This window comes from Plectropomus leopardus, chromosome 24, assembly GCF_026936395.1.
Source record: "Plectropomus leopardus strain MGB_pleo_1.0 chromosome 24, ASM2693639v1, whole genome shotgun sequence".
In the NCBI taxonomy this organism is placed as follows: domain Eukaryota; kingdom Metazoa; phylum Chordata; class Actinopteri; order Perciformes; family Serranidae; genus Plectropomus; species Plectropomus leopardus.
This window is the reverse complement of record NC_142199.1, coordinates 4,867,361-4,885,168: the sequence shown is the minus strand read 5'-3', so window position 1 is coordinate 4,885,168 and position 17,808 is coordinate 4,867,361. Positions and strand designations below refer to the sequence as shown.

The 17,808-nt window shown below is 40.4% G+C and overlaps 1 long non-coding RNA gene across 1 annotated transcript in view; it reads right to left on the bottom strand.

Moving 5' to 3' along the window:
• Positions 1 to 893: 893 nt before the first annotated feature.
• Positions 894 to 17,808, bottom strand: part of LOC148185467 (uncharacterized) — a 33,614-nt gene continuing 16,699 nt past the window's right edge. Inside the window, exon 5 of the long non-coding RNA XR_015775921.1 lies at positions 894 to 1,023. This is a non-coding gene — a long non-coding RNA (uncharacterized LOC148185467). The remainder of the gene's footprint in view (positions 1,024 to 17,808) is intronic.

Sequence of the window (17,808 nt, the reverse complement as noted above, 5' to 3'; positions counted from 1 at the left end):
TAAAAGAAAAAAAAGGCGTTGGCTCCTCTCATCACCCTACAACACCCTTATCAAGCACTCATTTGTGGGCCCCCTCACGGTACCTCTGAGCGCCCCCTGTTGAAAACCCAGGTACTAAAGAAGCAGTAGCAAAATGCTCTAAAAGCGTGAAAAGCAAACGATCTCGACGCAGACAAACACAGACTTTCACACAATCAGTATTTCGTCAGAGCGCTGAATAAATGGAGCTCAGTTCCCAAACACTTCAGAGATTTCACGAGTTTCAGCATTTTAAAGCAACACTTAAAACATGCCGCAAGACAAACCAATCATGTGATCACTGATCGAAACCTTTGAGTAGAAACAACTGTCTGAGAGTACATAATGTATATTTTGTATGATGTTTTATAGGCAATGTGCTGTCTGAAAATGTATAGATGTTACCATAACTGATGCATCATTGTCCAAGTAGCATTTAACTTTTATCAATCAAATGTAGTGAAGAAACAAGTACAACATTGGCCTTTGAACTGAAGTGGCGCTGATATATAACATAGCGTGAGATGGAAACACTAAAATCAAGCACAAGTACCTCAAAATATTACTTTTATGTACTTGTACTTGTTGTCCTCCACTGGTTTTGTTCTGTCGTAACGTAATATTTAATTTAGTGTGACTGTTTTGTTTTTAAGTGCACGCATCTGATTCTAATGTTTTTTTCTCTTTGTCTCTTCCTCTTTCAGGAGAGTCCCCTGGCAACACACACACACACACACACACACACACACACACACACACACACACACACACACACACACACACACACACCAAACTTTTGTCCTCCCATGACTCCCCTCCTTGTCCCCCATCCTCCCCCCTGACGCACAACCTCTGGAGGTAAGGGCCTGAGCCTGTGTGTGTGTGTGTGTGAGTGTGTGTACCGTCTCTCTCTCTCTCCCCCAGCAGAAGCGGACACGCCGTCTCCCCAGCTTCCGTTTTCCTCTGCACGCCCGCTGCTGGAGTATTCACGCTTCAGGCTGTTTTCTTTGAGAGAGAGACAGAGAGAGAGACAGAGGGAGAGAGAGTATAAAAATATGCAAATGCTATTGTTGAAGCACAGAACGAAGAGAGAGAGGGGGGCGCTTCTTTTACACCCCCTCACCTCCCTGCTGCCGCCGCTGCCACCGGTGCTGCTTCCGCCTCCATCCACCCATCCATCCATCCACCCATCCATCCATCCATCCATCCATCCATCCATCCATCCATCCATCACATGAAGAGAGGATGAGGGGGGGGCTTCAGGTCTGAGAAAGCGAGAGACAACACGGCAGGATATTGAAAAATATGCTGAAAGGCCACTATTGTCTGTTTCAGTTCAGGCCTTTTTCTCTGGACCCAATTGTACACGCACACACACACACACACACACACACACACACACACACACACACAGACATGCAGCCATTGAGATAATGAAATCCATCACACAACCCACAAGGCCAGACCTACAAATGTCCCTGAGAGACGTAGAGAGAGGCAGATCCCTTTATCATGTAGTGGATACTGTACATTATAATGTATGCTTGTGACTAAACACACTGCGCTGACTGCATTACATGTTAGGAGTCTCAACAGCAAATCTTATTTGAATTGAAATGATACACACATGAGTAAAAAAGAGGACAAACAACAAAATACTCAATTTCAAGGAAAAGTTATGTAAAAGAATAGAAGCGCATCATCAGCAAAAAAATATAATTTAAAGGGACAGTTAACCCCTACATATTTTCTCTCTTACTTGAAGTGTTATTTATCATTTTAGATAGTTTTGGTGTGAGTTGCTGAGTGTTGGAGATATCAGTCGTAGAGATGTCTGCCTTCTCTCTATTATAATGGAGCTAAATGGCACTCGGCTTGTGGTGCTCAAATCGCCAAAAAATACATTTTGAAAACCTCAACAGCAATGTCTCTTATCAGAAATAATAACCCAGTAACTCAAGATAATCCACAGACTTTGTTGTGAGCAGTTTCATGTAGGAACTATTTTCTTTCTACCCAACTACACCCACATACCGTTTCGGCAGGAGGAAACATGCATCTGCTCATGGACTTGACGCTCGTGACCCCTGAGCTGAGCTCAGGGGTGCCAGGTGAGATAGCAGTCGATGCACGCTTCTTCAGTAGAAAATAGTTTTAACACGAAACTGCTCACAACAGGCTCTGTGGATTACCTTCAGTAACCTGGTCTTAATTTCTGGAAAGAGACATTGGTGTTGAGTTTTTTAAATGTATTTCTTTGAACACCAGAAGTTGAAAGTAAAAAGTACTCATGTAGAATGGCCTCTTGCTATTATATACATATGTATTATATATGTATAAGTATTTGTGGCTACTTTATAGACTGAATCACCGTGACATTGTGCTAACAAATGGCAACTAATGCAAACTGCAGAGATCAGTAAACTCAGCAAACTTGTTCATTTCTGATGCCATTTTCATCCACACCAGTAACATTTAAAAGCTCAACACAGTGGTCCTATCTGACGTTTCTGCTGTGCTTAATTTATGTACTGTGGTGCTTTGCTTGCATCTTTGATTAACCAAATCTTTTAGCATGGAAACTAAATAATGTTCTACTGTAGACAAAACATTTTTCGGCCACTTAGAAAAATAAATATGAGTGTAACTGTAAGCTATATTTGGTGTATTTGCTCTGCTTTATCTAACACACTAACCTGTGGCAGACAAGCAACTCTAGTATTCTGCAAGTAAAATGACTGTTTTTGTCAGTCGAGTCTGGTGGCACATTTTTTGGCCTTAACAGTATGAAAGTAACATTTTTGTTTGCACAGTGTATTTAAAACTTATGTTTAAAAAATGTAATGCTAAAATATATGCCATATGCATTAACACTCTTTATTTAATTATCCAAAAAAATGAAGAATGAAGAGCTTGTATAATGCCTCAAACAGTCCATAACGATTAAGCTGCACAATGTCCCTTTCATAATATTAATATGTTAGGTGATCATATGTTTTGCACGTTTACCTGCAAAAGTAAAAAAAATACACAGCGACACTCTGAGAAATGAAGAACATGAACACAGAAAAAAGACATGAAAAGAGACAATCACACACATGTTCAAAAGTCGAAACTATAGAGACAGAAAACACACGCACACACGCACACACACATACACACACTGAGTGAGAATAAGAGTGTAGCTCTGTGATAGTGGGAAGCCCATTTGTAAAGCCCTCACGCTCTCTGGAAGACTTTTTGAAGTGATTATGAAGACAGTTCAGATCAAAGGATTTGACAAGTCTGAGTGCGCGCCAAATATGAGGCCGGGTAATCACACTCAAGCCCCTCCATACAAGATGGCAGTGGTCCCCCCAGCTGCTTTGCAAATGTAATGTGACACTTACGGATAAACAGATTATCAAGGAACGGAGGGGTGGGGTTTGGGTGAAGGGGACCAAAAAAGAAAAAAAAAGTTGTAGAAATTAGAAGGGGAGATATAGTTTATTTAATGAACTCTGGGGACGGGCAGTGTCAGAGAAACGATGATTAATTCTCCGGCGCTGATACAGGTCTAAACGATATAATTTGGGAATATTAGCGGGAACATTAGATGATGAGGCAGTATTTCTGTGGTAGACTCAGGGCTCGGGAGACTGTTTTTTTTCTTCCTTTCTCTTTTCCTTCACTAGTTATTATAGATTAATCCATAATCCTCACCACCTAAAGACATTTTTGTCAGTGAAGCTCAGGGATAGAGCCGGTAGATTTTTTTTTTTTTTCTGGAATATATCTGTGCTCGTGCTCATTTCCCCTCAGCATGATGTCACATTGTCACGTCTCCTACTGAAAATACTCCGTCGCCAGCTCCTCTCAGATATACTGTTTCATAAGGTATTTTGGCAGAGCTGAGGTGGGACTTATCAGTTTATGTAACTGGGAATTTTCTACACCATGTACAATTTATTTGGACCTAATGCTGTGTAAAATGTGATGTTCAGTGCTCATAATAGGACAAAAATGCTTAAATGTTGATATGGGTGATTTTTAGTTTTTTTCTGAATGATTTTAAGTTGTATATGTATATATGAATACTTATTATTACTTATTATTATACTACTTATTAAGGATATAACACACTTGCACTGTATTTGAAGGAGTTACTTTTGCCTGAAATTTGTAGAGGTTTTTAATACTAAACTCCATTGAGAAAATATAATTTTACTGACATTTTGCGCATACTGTCTGTACAGCATTTTGGGACAATAACACAAGCCTCTGAATAAAGGAAAATGGTCTCTTGTGAAACAGATGTTGTAAAGCAATTTGACATATTATCAGTTGTCACTGCAAATATGGTGATTTTGTTTTCTTTGGATAATTTCTCATAATGTGCTGATTTCGATGAATTTGTTAGTGTTTTTATGAATTAATTCAACTTGGCATGAATACATCTACATCAAAATGACACGTTTTGCAATTGTCAAGTAACATATTTTTACTGTATTTGAAGGAATTTCTTGTGCTTGAAATATATCGAGGTTTTCAATTCCAAAATCCATAGAGAAATCTATAGTTTTATTGCTGTTTTATTCAGTCTGCTTGTACAGCATTTTAGGTTTCCAGAACAGCACATTTTAATTAACTGGTCTCTTTTTTCTGATTTTGCTAAACAATTTGACATATCACATGTTGTGATGTGTCACATTGCTCTCCAGTGAAAACCATGCATCGGCAAATTTGGTGATAATGAATTGTTCTGATAAATTCTTATGATGTGATGATCTGAATAAATTCTAGTATTTTTATGAATGTTGTAATCAATTTTGCAACTGTCTAATCATATCAAATAACAAACTTGTGCTGTCAGGAATGTTTTTGGTGCCTCAAATGTGTAGAGGCGTTTATTACCAAACTACAGTGAGAAAGTATAATTTTTATGGCCGTTCTTATTGTACTATAATTTATGTGTACTACATTTGTGTGTATAACACCACACTCTATAAAGTAAAAGTGGTCTATTGTGCAGCAGATGTTGCTAAAAAAATTGGACACATTTAATGTCATTGCTGTCTAGTGAAAACCATGCATCTGCAAATTTCGTGTCAAATTGTTCAGATAATTCGATTTGCAGCCGCAGAATTTAAGTGTTTTCATTACAATTGTATATGGCATGAATACATCAATGCCATGATAAATGTTGAGTTTTTCAACTGTACATTATGAAATGATGCATTTCTACTTGTTTGAAGGAATTTCGTGTGCCTGAAATGTGTAGTTTTTTTAAAAAAATTCCAAACTCCATTGAGAAAAGTATCATTTTTTCCACATTTTTGTGCATACTGATGTGCAGCTTTTAAGACTCCAGACACCAAACTTCAATTAATATAAAAGTAGTGTCTTGTGCAGAAGGTGTTGCAAAACAGTCTCTGCTGCATATTAAATGTCGTCACTGTCCGGTGAAAACCGTGCGTCTGCAATGTTGGTAAATTTGAGATAAATTCTCAGAATGTGCAGCTATGGATAATTCTTTTTGTTTTTGTTTTCATGAACAAAACTAAGTTGTCATGCATACATACATATCCAAATGTCAAGTTTTGCAACTATGTCATAATGTCAGCTAACACACTTGTACTGTACTTGAAAGAATTTCTTGTGCCTGAAATGTGTAGAGGTTTTTTATTCTATACCCCACTGAGAACAATTACATTTTTATAGCAGCTTCGCTCTGTTGCACAGTATTTTAGGACCCTGGAAAACTAGACTGCAATTACAACAGAAGTGTTTCTTGTGCAGCAGATGACGTGAAACAATTTGACAGTGACGTCCTTTTTGTCCAGTGGAAACCACACTACTGTGAATTTGGTGATTTTGAATTGTGCAGACAAATTGTATAGTTTTCCCATATGGGTTGAAGAAATGCATCTATTTTGAATGTGACTATCTGAAAAATGCTTGGTCACAAACCTAAGAACAAAAACAAAAGGTTTTCACAGGACAACAACAATGCATTTTTTTGACATGGTCCAAAAAAACAGACAAAAGAAACCAAACAATGGACTACTGGAAGAAATGCCAGTGACACGGTTGTACGTTCACGGTTGATTAATTAATCAAAATCTGCACATGTATTATTTTTCTGTGCATGAACTACTTCCTTGCTTGAATGTAATAAACGTCACAATAAAAACACAACAGAAGCTTTGCTCCGTGTCTAGCTTTGTCCTCTAAATGTCTACATTTCCTTCTTTATATTAAAAACAAAGTCCTTTACTTTCGTTGTGCGAGACGATTAAAGTGGTCCTGAAGTGGCTCACTCAGAGTCACCGAGTGTCCATTTGTCCAGTCAGAAGAGGGTGTGCTTCTTTCTTTCCTGCTGTATGTGTGTGTGTGTTCTGAATGACCCTTGTGGGGGGGACAAATGTCCCTTTGAGGGCACATGGACAGATGGATGAACGGGGAGACTCAGCGACAGACACAGAGGACTGAGGCTCCAGTGTAGCCGCCGCCACGTGGCTTCAATTCCCTTTCATCTCCACAACACGTCCACTTCCTGTCCCCGAGCTCGCACAAACACACCAAACCATGATGCAGCACACGGCGACGGATACACAGATGGGTTTAAGGAAAGGTTTGGCGTTTTGAGGCAACAAGATCGGGCTGTTTCCCATTGACAACTGCTTTCAAACAGCTCCTGGCCTTATTTATATATAAATATTTTTGCAAATACAGACGCCAAAAGCTGACAAGAGCACAGAGAAAGAGAGGCAGGAGTACAAACTGTGCGGTTGAGAAAAGAAACCCCATGGAGCTGATAAAAATATCTCACCCCAAAAGAGAAAAGAGGGAGAAAAAAAACAAGTTCACCAGCAGACACACAGGTGAATTTGTCACAGAAACAAAATAGTGCCAAAAACTGATACAGAGTGGCATTGTGGAGTTTGTGTCTGCATAGACAATAGAAGAAACCTTTACTAATTGTTAAAAAAAAACACCTTCAATTTGTTATTTTACTACAGAAACAACCTAATATTCACCACCATACTGGACATAATTCTTCCTTTTTCATTTTTACCACCTAACTGCAGTGTTGAATCTTTGTAAAGGTGACACAGAAAGCTGCAAAAATTGCCCACCTTTTTTGGGAGACATTCAAGGGCTAGAATTACCACCTTGGGTTTTATGACTCCCTGAACCAGTCAAGTTGATGTTACAGTTTACATCAGCGTCTGCCAGACTCATATGTAGCCATGAAAGTTGACGATGCCTTAAATATGGATGTTGCTGCAAAGAAGCTACATAATCACCCAAGATTAGAGTCATCATTTCAGTATCTGACCAAATGTCTCTCCTTCTGTTCCTGAGATGTAATGTCAAATAATGGATAGAAAAATGTTTTTGCAGAACATTATGATATCATGGTGAAGCTGACCTTTGACCTTCTGGATATAAACTGTCATCATTTAATAATTTTATTATATTTGATATTTGTGTGACATTTTGTCTTAATTACCAAATGAATTCTTGAGTTATGGTCAAAAAAATGTTTTGTGTAATCACAGTGATCTTAGACCTTTGATCACCAAATTCGAATCAGTTCATTGTTGAGTTCAAGTGGATGTTTGTGCCAAATTTGAAGAAATTCTGTCATGGTGTTCCTGAGATATCACGCTCAAGAGAATAACACGGATGAAGGTCACAGCGACCTTGACATTAGACCACCAGCTTCTAATTAGTTCATCATTGAGTCCAAGTTGATGTTTGAGCCAAATTTAAAAGGATTATTTCAAGGCTTTCTTGAAATATGGCATTCATGACAATTGGGTGAATGCAGTTCCCAGTGGCCTTGACCTTTGTTCCTTGACCACCAAAATCTGATCAGTTAATTGTTGAGTTCAAGTGGGCGTTTTTGCCAAATTTGAAGGAATTCCTTGAAGGTATTTTTGAGATATCATGTTCACTAGAATAGGATAGACACAAGTCCCAGTGGCCTTGCCCTTTGACCACCAAAATTACATTAGTTTTTCATTGAGTCCAAGTTGACGTTTGTGCCAAATTTGAAGCAATTCTGTCAAGGTGTTCCTGAGATATCATGTTAACGGGAATAAGACGGATGCAGGTGACAGTGACCTTGACATTAGACCACCAAAATTTAATTAGTTCCTCACTGAGTCCCTCAAGACATCCCCAAAAATGAGACATAAGTAAATGTTAGTTTTGAAATAAGAAGGAGAAAGTGAAAAGGCAAAAGATATCCTGCGGGCAGTACAAAAACAAAAAGACAAATTTGCTTATTGCACATGCTGAATTTTGTTACTGGTTGTTATTTATAATGATTGTTTGTCAGCTCGGTTGTTTATTTGTGTGGATTTCTCATAAGTTCTTGATTTTGTTAGTAATAATTACAAGAACAAGAGTTAGAAAGGGAGGCTTGCCTTGGGTGCTGAATGTGCTAGCTCCAGCACTGACAAACTGTAATGTTCCCACCAATCAATCAATGATATTTTATTAGTGGCTGTAACTGCACATCACAATCCACATATTTCTTAATGAAATGGACTTTTAGCACAGCTAAGACTTCCTCTTTCCCTCCGGTTCGATGTGTCAACAAGAGATGTCAATTTGATTGGTCAGTACTGAGGGCAGACTGCTATTGATTGGCTGGTCATTAGGGGAGAGCGGCCCCGGCGGGAGTATTGGGGGCTGACACCGTTAACACCGAGCTCCGCCGTGTCGACTGCTCTTTAACGAACGGCCATCAACCGAGCGGGACCCCGGCCATTGACCCACCGGCTCCCTGCAATCCCTTACTGGCAGGCGGGAGTGTGAGTAAAGGGCTGTGGTGTGTGGTGGTATTGATCTCTGGATGAGACACTGGGGCCGCCGAGAGAAACTGTATCGAAGACAACTTTACAATCGGAGTGAGAGCGATTTTTAGCTCAGAGAGTCGAGCTGTGTGTGTGGAAGTTTTGTCAGGCGAACGTAAATAAGGAAAATACAAAAGGAACACATTGAAACCGGCGCTGCCTGAACCCTTTGATATTATTACAAGATGTTTTTTGGTCCTCGAATGTATTTTCACACCACTCCGACACCCTGACTCCATTTGTTTGGAATCTACAAAGATTTAAGGAAATAAAACACTTCCCCAAAATATGCTGCAGCAACTGTTGTGCTATCTGCAACCAACTGGAACGAGCAGAAATAACATTTGGCCAGATTCTTCCTGCGGAGAGTTGAAGGGAATTCCTCTCGCCCAAATACACTGCGAACAGGGAACAACTGGAGAGATTTATGAAAATTGATTCCTCTTATTAACATAATCATGGGTCTGACAAATGTCCTTCAGTATGTTTTACGTGGAGTAATGGAGGAAAGAATTTGCCTTTTTGCCCCAAACTGAATGAAAACCTTTATATAAAATTACATCATTTTGGCACCCAAAGATGACGAAGAAAACATATCTGAGTGGTTGTGGAGCTATGGTTCACACACAAAGTTTTTCTGGACGTGCCTCTGTTAAAGTACCATAAAACTTTAATTTTGTAACAAAATTAAAGACGTATCCACTACAAATTGATGCAGAAAAGAGGCAAGTTTGTGAAGAAAATATCACCAGAGGGCGGGAAATAAAGAAATAAAGTATTTGACCCTCAAGGAACCCCCCAACATCCTCTTTCATATGTGCATATGTGAATGCATGTGACTGAGACAATTGCAAGGTTGCAGAGACTTGCACTTTGACCACCAAACTCTAATCAGTTCATCGTTGAGTCCAAGCAAACGTTTGTGCCACATTAGAAAACATGCCCTCAGGGCCTTCTTGAGATGTCTTGCTCAGGAGAATAAGATGCATCCAGTGTCACAATGACTTTGACCTCTGACCACCAACATCTCATCAGTTCATTGTTAAGTTCAAGTGGAAGTTTGTGCCAAATTTGCACACTCATGAGAACATTCATGAGAATGAAATGATTACAAGGTTGCAGTGACTTGACCTTTGACCACCAAAATCTGATCAGTGTATTTTTGAGTTCAAGTTGACGTTTGTGCTAAATTGGAAGAAATTTCCTCTTGGCATTCTTGAGATAATGAGTTCACAAGAATAGGATGGACGGTGCATGTAAACATAATGCCTGCAACTAAGGCTTTCACACATTAAAGAACTAAAGAAATGAAATGTACGAAGGAAGAGGACATTCTCTGCAGAAAAAATGCATTGCCACACACTTGTAGCAAGTCATAAGTGCTGATTGGGAGGGATTATTTCTGTTAGACTCTAAACATTGTTTCTTTCTTCTTCTTTCTAAAAAAAATAAAATCCTGCACAGTACATCTTTAATATTTTGTCACGTTTTTTGTCAAAGTCTTGAGACTTCTAACGATCTCAGCAGGCATTCTGGGGTTGAACAGGTGTTTATTTGATGGCTTGTTAGAAAACATACAAACCTGTGGCTGCTGCCTGCGTTTATTTTGAAATCAGGACCTTAATGTCTTGAACGTATACTAATTTTCAAAATTTCCATATTTTTGGATCCTGCATGCTAAAAATGTACTTTCTCAGTGACTAAACTCACTCAGTATAGCACACAACATTAGCTTAACGCTTAAAATGTAAGTCAGCGCTGTGTTTCTCAGGTATTTGACCATTTGGCTGTTCAGACGTCTTCATACTGGGAGTTGGCAGAGGTACAAGTCAACAAAAGCGGATTGGTTCAGCACTGCCGTGCCTTCTGGGGTGTGTGTGGAAGGGGGAAAAGATGCAAGCTTGTGTGTGTGTTCCTGTGAAAAAACACGCTTTCAGCTTTGGCACAACTTCCTCATTGAAATATCATTAGCCGTACTTATCAGATTAGTTTGAGAAAAGGATTAACGTGATTGTGATACTGGCTGCCTGTATGCTGGTTTATTCAGCAGCTCAAAAATATGAAAAAATACAAGTTTTTCGACATTTATTTGATCCCAGGAAACATAATGCACTGATAGGTTTAAAAAACAAGTCTATTTTTAATGAAATATGGCGAGTCTGGTAAATAATGGCGGTCACAAAGTGAACTGTCAGAGCTGAGGAAATATTTCATGACATCGGGGGAAGTGAGGGACGAAAATAGCAAATAACCACACGATGAAGACAGCCTCGGATGTGTGTGTGTGTGTGTGTGCAGCAAGTGTGTCAGTTTGAGTGTGTGAGGGAGAGAGTGGCAGGCTGTGATCAGAAAGTGAATGAGCCATTTCACTGGCTGCAGCTCTCCTCCCTCTCCCTCTCTCTCTCTGTGTCTCTCTCGGAGGGGAAGCCCGAGCTGTGGACAGCAGTGGAAATGAGCTCGGCCGTGCAGTAAGTGTGGCGACCTCGTGGCTAACCCCACACTGTTTCCACCGCTCTCCCCACTAAATGATGCCTACTGTATCCTGCTCAGGAGGAGGAGGAGGAGGAGGAGGAGGAGGAGGAGAATGGAGCCTAAACTCCCTCAGCGCCTCTCCCAGTTTGCTCTCATCAGCACAAAGACATGTTAATTCTATCTACAAAGGACATTGTGACTGCTTATGTGATATAAGGACTCATTTCGATAACTTAAAGGAATACTTTACCCCCAAAAGACCATCTGTATTTCAGTAATTCAGCCAAAGTTACAATGAATTCACGTGGAAAGCTTTGTTTTTCTTGCATGCCTCTTGCAATATAGAGAGGCCAAAATTGTAAAAAAAAAATCTCATTAACTTGAAACTATAGCTTTCGACACAACACACCATCTTTGAACCAAGATTATATATATAAGAATAACCATTGTATGAATAACCGATATCTCATGACCAACTCTGGCACTCACAAACCTGGGATAACCTCGTACACTGAAGACCAGTTTAAAGACAAAATAGCGCTTGAGCTTTGGGCTTTGATTATATATCTTTTTTTGCAAGCAGAAAAATCTAAGATGTTCTCATTTTATCACCGTGCGCTATAATAAACCGGAAATGCTTGTCTTGCAAACACACAAACATTTCACAAACATGCCAAACTGAGTCTGACAGACTGCATTTTGTATCTTTGAAAACTTTGGGATGTTGAATTTAAAAATAAAAGTTGTGTGGGTTTGAATAATGTGTTCATGTATGAGTTTTTAATGATTAATGATCCAACTTAGCGAATGCCTCCTGGGCTTTGGAACGCTGACAAATCAAAATGTCAATAGAAAAAAAACAAAAACAAAATATACAGTCTTATTCAAGTGGAAACATTTTTAACTGTTGGTATTTTATTTTACTGAGTTTAACTACTGCATGGCTACAAGCACGGACGAACTTCCTGCCGTTGTGAGTCTCTTGTTTTAAGGTCAGCACCTCAAAAAGCCACAAGAATACACTGTACTTCTGCAAAAACAGTACAACATTACAATCAGTACTGCCAAAAAACTTTCAGTATTCTTCTATATAAAATCAAACATTTGCAAGCTCCATAAAAAGACTTCTTTGTCTGTCCTTTTGCAAACATAATTTACACATACGTGGATCTCAGATCACCCGAAGGATCTGGCGTATTTTAATAGAAAGCAAATCATGTCAAGTCATAGTGTAATAGACCAGTTTTCAATCTCAGGTGATAACTCACCACGCATCTCTTGGGATGCAAATCATATATATTTCATAGAAAGTAATGAAATCAAAACATTTAACTTCTATATTAAATAATGCTACTCGCTGAAAACCCTGCTTTTTCCATTTTTTCTCATCTTCTTTTTAATTTAAATAATATAAATAAACAGGGTTGTTTTCAGCTTAGCTACCATGTGATTTAGAGGTAATACAAGATGCTTTTGAATTATTACATAAGCTTCGGATGAATCATACACCTTTTGAAAGCCCTCAGATGAGCATGCGATCCTAAAACAGAAGCTAAAAAAATATGTTTTTTTAAACCTAAAAATGGCATTATGGAGCAGTCTTCTTTCGTTATAAAACATAAGAGAGAGCTATATGACAATTTTGACTTGTGTTTTTGCTTTGCCAACACGGTGGCCGGTTCCAGTGCAACAGTGAATTCTGTGATACTTTTTCAAGGTGTGCATGAGCTGGAGTAAACAAGTTTTTTTTTTTAAACCAAATCCTGTCTAGTCTAAATGTCCATACTGTGCAATATTCAGTGTATTCTTCATCATTACATGCTTTATTGTGATTTGTTTGTAGACAGGGTTGTTGCATAATTCACATTTTGGCAGAGTTTAATGGAGGTGCCAGTCCATGTGTCCCGCAAGATTTCGATGTTTGAATGTTTTTTTCTCAATATTACATTAGCCGATGTTTGTTAGAGCAACTCATAAAAAGTGAAAACCTGAAAATCTTGTGAACAAGAAACTTTTCATGTTATTACGTGATACTGCTAGGTTTTCTTTCTTTTTTTCTGGCCTGGTCGTGCTACCCTTCTGTAGTTTGGCATACAAACTCTGAGAGGGAAATATTTTGGCTCGCTTCATTTCAAAGATGTCAAAAACCACCACTTTTGCAATGATTTCAATGCAAGATAACAATGCAAAAAGCTTCTTCTTGGTGATACCGCACAAATTGGCTGGACAGCACCTGCCATGGCCATGTGATACGCTGGTGGATGGTGTCAGGTTGATACGCTGCCAGTAAAAACATAATATTAGGAGCATGAAGGCTGTACGGCTGGAGGGGTATGGATGGGTCCAACAAACCCTGGACTTTCACCCAGGAGCCTGGTGTTTGCTTCTTGTTTGAATGTAGAGCCACACCTTGATGTTTTTTTCCTAAACCTAATCACCTGTGCCTTTGTAGCCTAATACTAACGTCACAGTGTTGGTTGTGACCTCCCCGAATGTCAACAGCAGACACAGGAGGATACCTCAGGTGTAATATAGTGATATGTGAGAATGTTTTGAATATTTTCACCAAATGTTATTACCATAAAGGTTTAAATATGTTGGACTTCAAATGATTTTCCTAGTCAAAAACTGATAACCTGAATTTTGATCTAAATTTTCGGACAAACTTTGGATGAGCTTTGTCTTTGGTCTCCAATTCGATTTTGGAAGCTCTAAAACAGCTGTCACTGGATCTAGAACCAAAGATTTACCGCGCCTTTCACAATTGTCAACCCTCACTTTGGGAAATCTCAGAACCGCACAGTGTAAAGGGGCCTTTAAGGAGCAGCAGAAAGGGTTGGAAAGTGAGAGGGGGGAAATGTGAAAGAGATATAAAGAGTGAGAGAGGTGGGAAGACGAGGTGGCAAGATCCAGGAAGATAAAGAGTGAGAGCAGAGAGAGGAAGAAACACCCGTAGAGGGAGCGAGGTGAGGAGCACAGAGCGAGAGGAATAAAGAGGATGGGAAAGAGAGAGAGAGCTGCAAACATCCAGCTCTGCTCTGAGCTCACCCGTCCTCACAGGGGAGCCAGCTGGGCAGATTGCATGTGAAATAGAGGCTTTGATGGTTGCAGGTAGCAGCTTTTTTGCCCCCCTCTTGCCCTCCCCACCCCCCACCCTCCTCCCGGTTCCTCTCTACGGAGCAACAGCGCAAACCAGTGCGGCCCTTCAGCAGGCACAGGTGGTATTGCTCACTCCAATTTAGCTCAAACCCCCGACTTGAAATAGCGCGGCTGTCATAGGCAATCTGCGGTGCGAGATGGACCGCTGACTCCGGCGGAGGGGAGAAGTAGGAGCGGGAGGAGGAACCCCCCCTGCTGAGCTCTCCCCATCCAGCAGCAGCACATGTTCGGAGCGCGCTCGGTGCAGGCAGAGGTCAGAGTAGCCGGCAGTTTATTTATCGCAGGATGGGACTGGCCCGCCATATGGGGGGTCCAATCTGTTTGTGTCCGTCCTGCTGTCCTCTGGAGGGGAGAAGGTGCTGCTGACACATGGGACAGCTGAGAGGAACAAACTTTTAAACCTGACTCTAATATTTTGGGCTCATAGGCCTTTTAGGTGATAAAACGCAACCTTCGGCAGCCATATTGGAGGCATACGTAAACTTAGTGCTTTCACCAGTTTGTTGGTGATACAGTGGTGGTTGTTTTGACAAGATATTGGCTATAAAATTATACATCTAATCTTGTACACTCTAATGTTACCTTGATAGAAAAAACATAGCACCATAGGTAGCTTCATGAGTTGCCCGACAGCTGACAGCACTTTCGCTCCTACCCGAAAACCAGATTTGTTTTAAGTATGTGCGAGGACAGTTGAGGTTAGGCACTGTCCTCAAATGGTTACGGCCCATAATGTTGCGTGAATCTATAGGTAGCAAAAACAAAAAATTTTATTGGGCCTACTTTGATGGTGCCCCGAGTGGTTACAGCGCTCTCGCTCAATACTGGACTATTTTCAGAAATGGTTGTTGCAGTCAGTCATTTTGACCAAAAAACACGCAAAAATAGGTTGAGAAATACTGAACTTAACCTCTAAGTGCAATATACAATGGCCATATCACAAAGGGTTACGTTGGATCATATGACCTCATTCTTTGCACTCCAGGATAGAAGGAGTCAAAGCATGTTAGACAAGGCCAAATGCAATCAAACCACTACTTAGAGCATTGATTTTGGGAAGCAGATCATGCCCTGTATGCATCAACATGCTGCCAGTTTGTGGGTTTACACAGCTTTAAACAACAAAAATAGCAAGATAGCTTTCATACAGCCTAATTTAAGTTAGTGGTCAAAATATTCAAAAACAGACGTTATATTTTTGTTCCCCAGAACAGGTGAGAAGAATATTTTTTGGACCAGTTGAGAGCAGCTGCGTCAAGGTGGTTTTCCACTTCTGGAAAGAATCGGCACGATTGAAGACACAAGTGTGTACCTGCCTTAAAAGACACAGTGGATTCTACAAAAACCAGATAGCCAGAAAAGATGTGTGTGTGCAGACTTTGTCGCAAAAAAGGTGCGATTGCAAGGCCCCGAAAATAAACCTCAAACGTTCTGAACCCAGAAGAGAGAGGTGAGGAAAACGGATTTTGGTTCAGAGGGGGAATGAAACGCAGATCGTATTTTACGCGAAGGCATAGAAAGCTCCCTCTATTTTCCCATCATCCTCTCCGTCTGTCTCACTCTTTTGTCTCTCCCTCACACACACACACACACACACACACACACACACACACACACAACACACACACCTACACACCCATCTGTGGTATAATTGTCTTAAGTGCAGATGCTCTCTTCAGAGGTGCATTAACTGGTAATGCCTGCTTCTGAGGATCCCTGGGTGCCTGATATCCAGGGAGCAGACGCGGAGAGCACCCAGCAGTGTCGCGCAGCTCCCAAACAGCGAGGGGGTTTACACACACGCACACACACAGAGCAACAAAAACAGGAAGCACACGATTAGAATGAGCTCAGAGAGACTGAAAGTGTTTCTTCTTCGACAGGGTGCGTTTAAAGCCTTGTTGTTTTCGCCCGCAGCTACAGCCAGCTCAGATGATGTTGAGTTCCTTACAGAGGGTGAACTAGGCTGCTTTGGCTGCATGCTAATGTAGACTACAAATATCTGAAAAGGAAGGGGAAAAAAAACATGCAAGCTCACTCTCGTTGTGTAGAGTTTAATGCCAGCTTTGGTTAAATCAGCTAATTTTGTTGTTGTGCTCAGAAACCGAGATGTAGCTGTACTATACGTGCAGATAAGGAGCAGCATTTTAATTTGATGTTATATATTTCTACTCTGTGTGTTCCCACCATTGTCTCCGAGAGTGTTTTCAAGGGTTTGATAATACCTGAAACATGTTGTTCTGTTTCTATCCATTTTTAGCAACACAGTGCCCAATTACACCTAAAAATACATCGTACCTCACATGACCCCGGAGAAAAACCTGTTACTGGCAGAATAAAATGAAAACAAGGATACTCCAAACACAAGTAACAAATAGAAATCATATTGGGGATCCTACATGTCCAACATTTTGAACCTGATACAAAACAAGTGGTGGAAGACCTACCAAAAACCAGACCTGGATAGAGGAACCAAGGACCACCAGAATTAAAACAAGGTTCACCCGAACAGTCCTTAAAACGAACATTACAATTATTACCAATGACTCCATCTTTCCTCCAAAAAAATCCCTAAATTTATGATCCGCTAATCAAAGTTGGTAGCGAGGCTGATTCAGAAATATCAAGACAGAGATGAAGTTAAACTCAATTTCAGGCCAAAAGGTTAGCCAACATGTTCACGCTCTGAACTCTGAATGCCATAGGTTGAAACGGCAACCTCAAACATCACAGGCTGACCGTTACCGTTTGACGACTTCGGAGTGAGACCGTGTTATCAAAGTTTATAGAAACCTCCGTTGACGGTTATAGCAGTCTCTGGTGTCACAGCTGACGCTTCGTACACCTAATTTTTCAACCCGACCTCCAACCTAAGAGGCTTTGTCACACAATGACGGTGTCTCACTACTTATTCTTAGAAAGGAAAAGCATTATTTGTATATTATAGAATGAAACACCAGTAGAAGTCCAACCATGGTGATTGACTCACATACAGTGTTTATGGCCACATTCCCCCACTCTGATGTGACTAAAACACACACATTAATCATTACAATAAACACACACACTCTGTCTTGGGAGACCAAACTGAGTTCAGTGACACTCCCATCGTCCCTATCTCCCAAGAGCCCCATCAGGTCAATACTCTTTCATCTGAGGAAAAAACGGCAGACTGTGCCTTTAATTAAAGAAGTGGATGGCCACTGAGTTGTCCATCAGAGGCGTCAGAAGAGAACGAGCGAGAGAGTAAGAGCGAGGGAGAGAGAGCAGTGACTTTCATCCTCTGGCTTCAAACACTCTGCTGAAAATG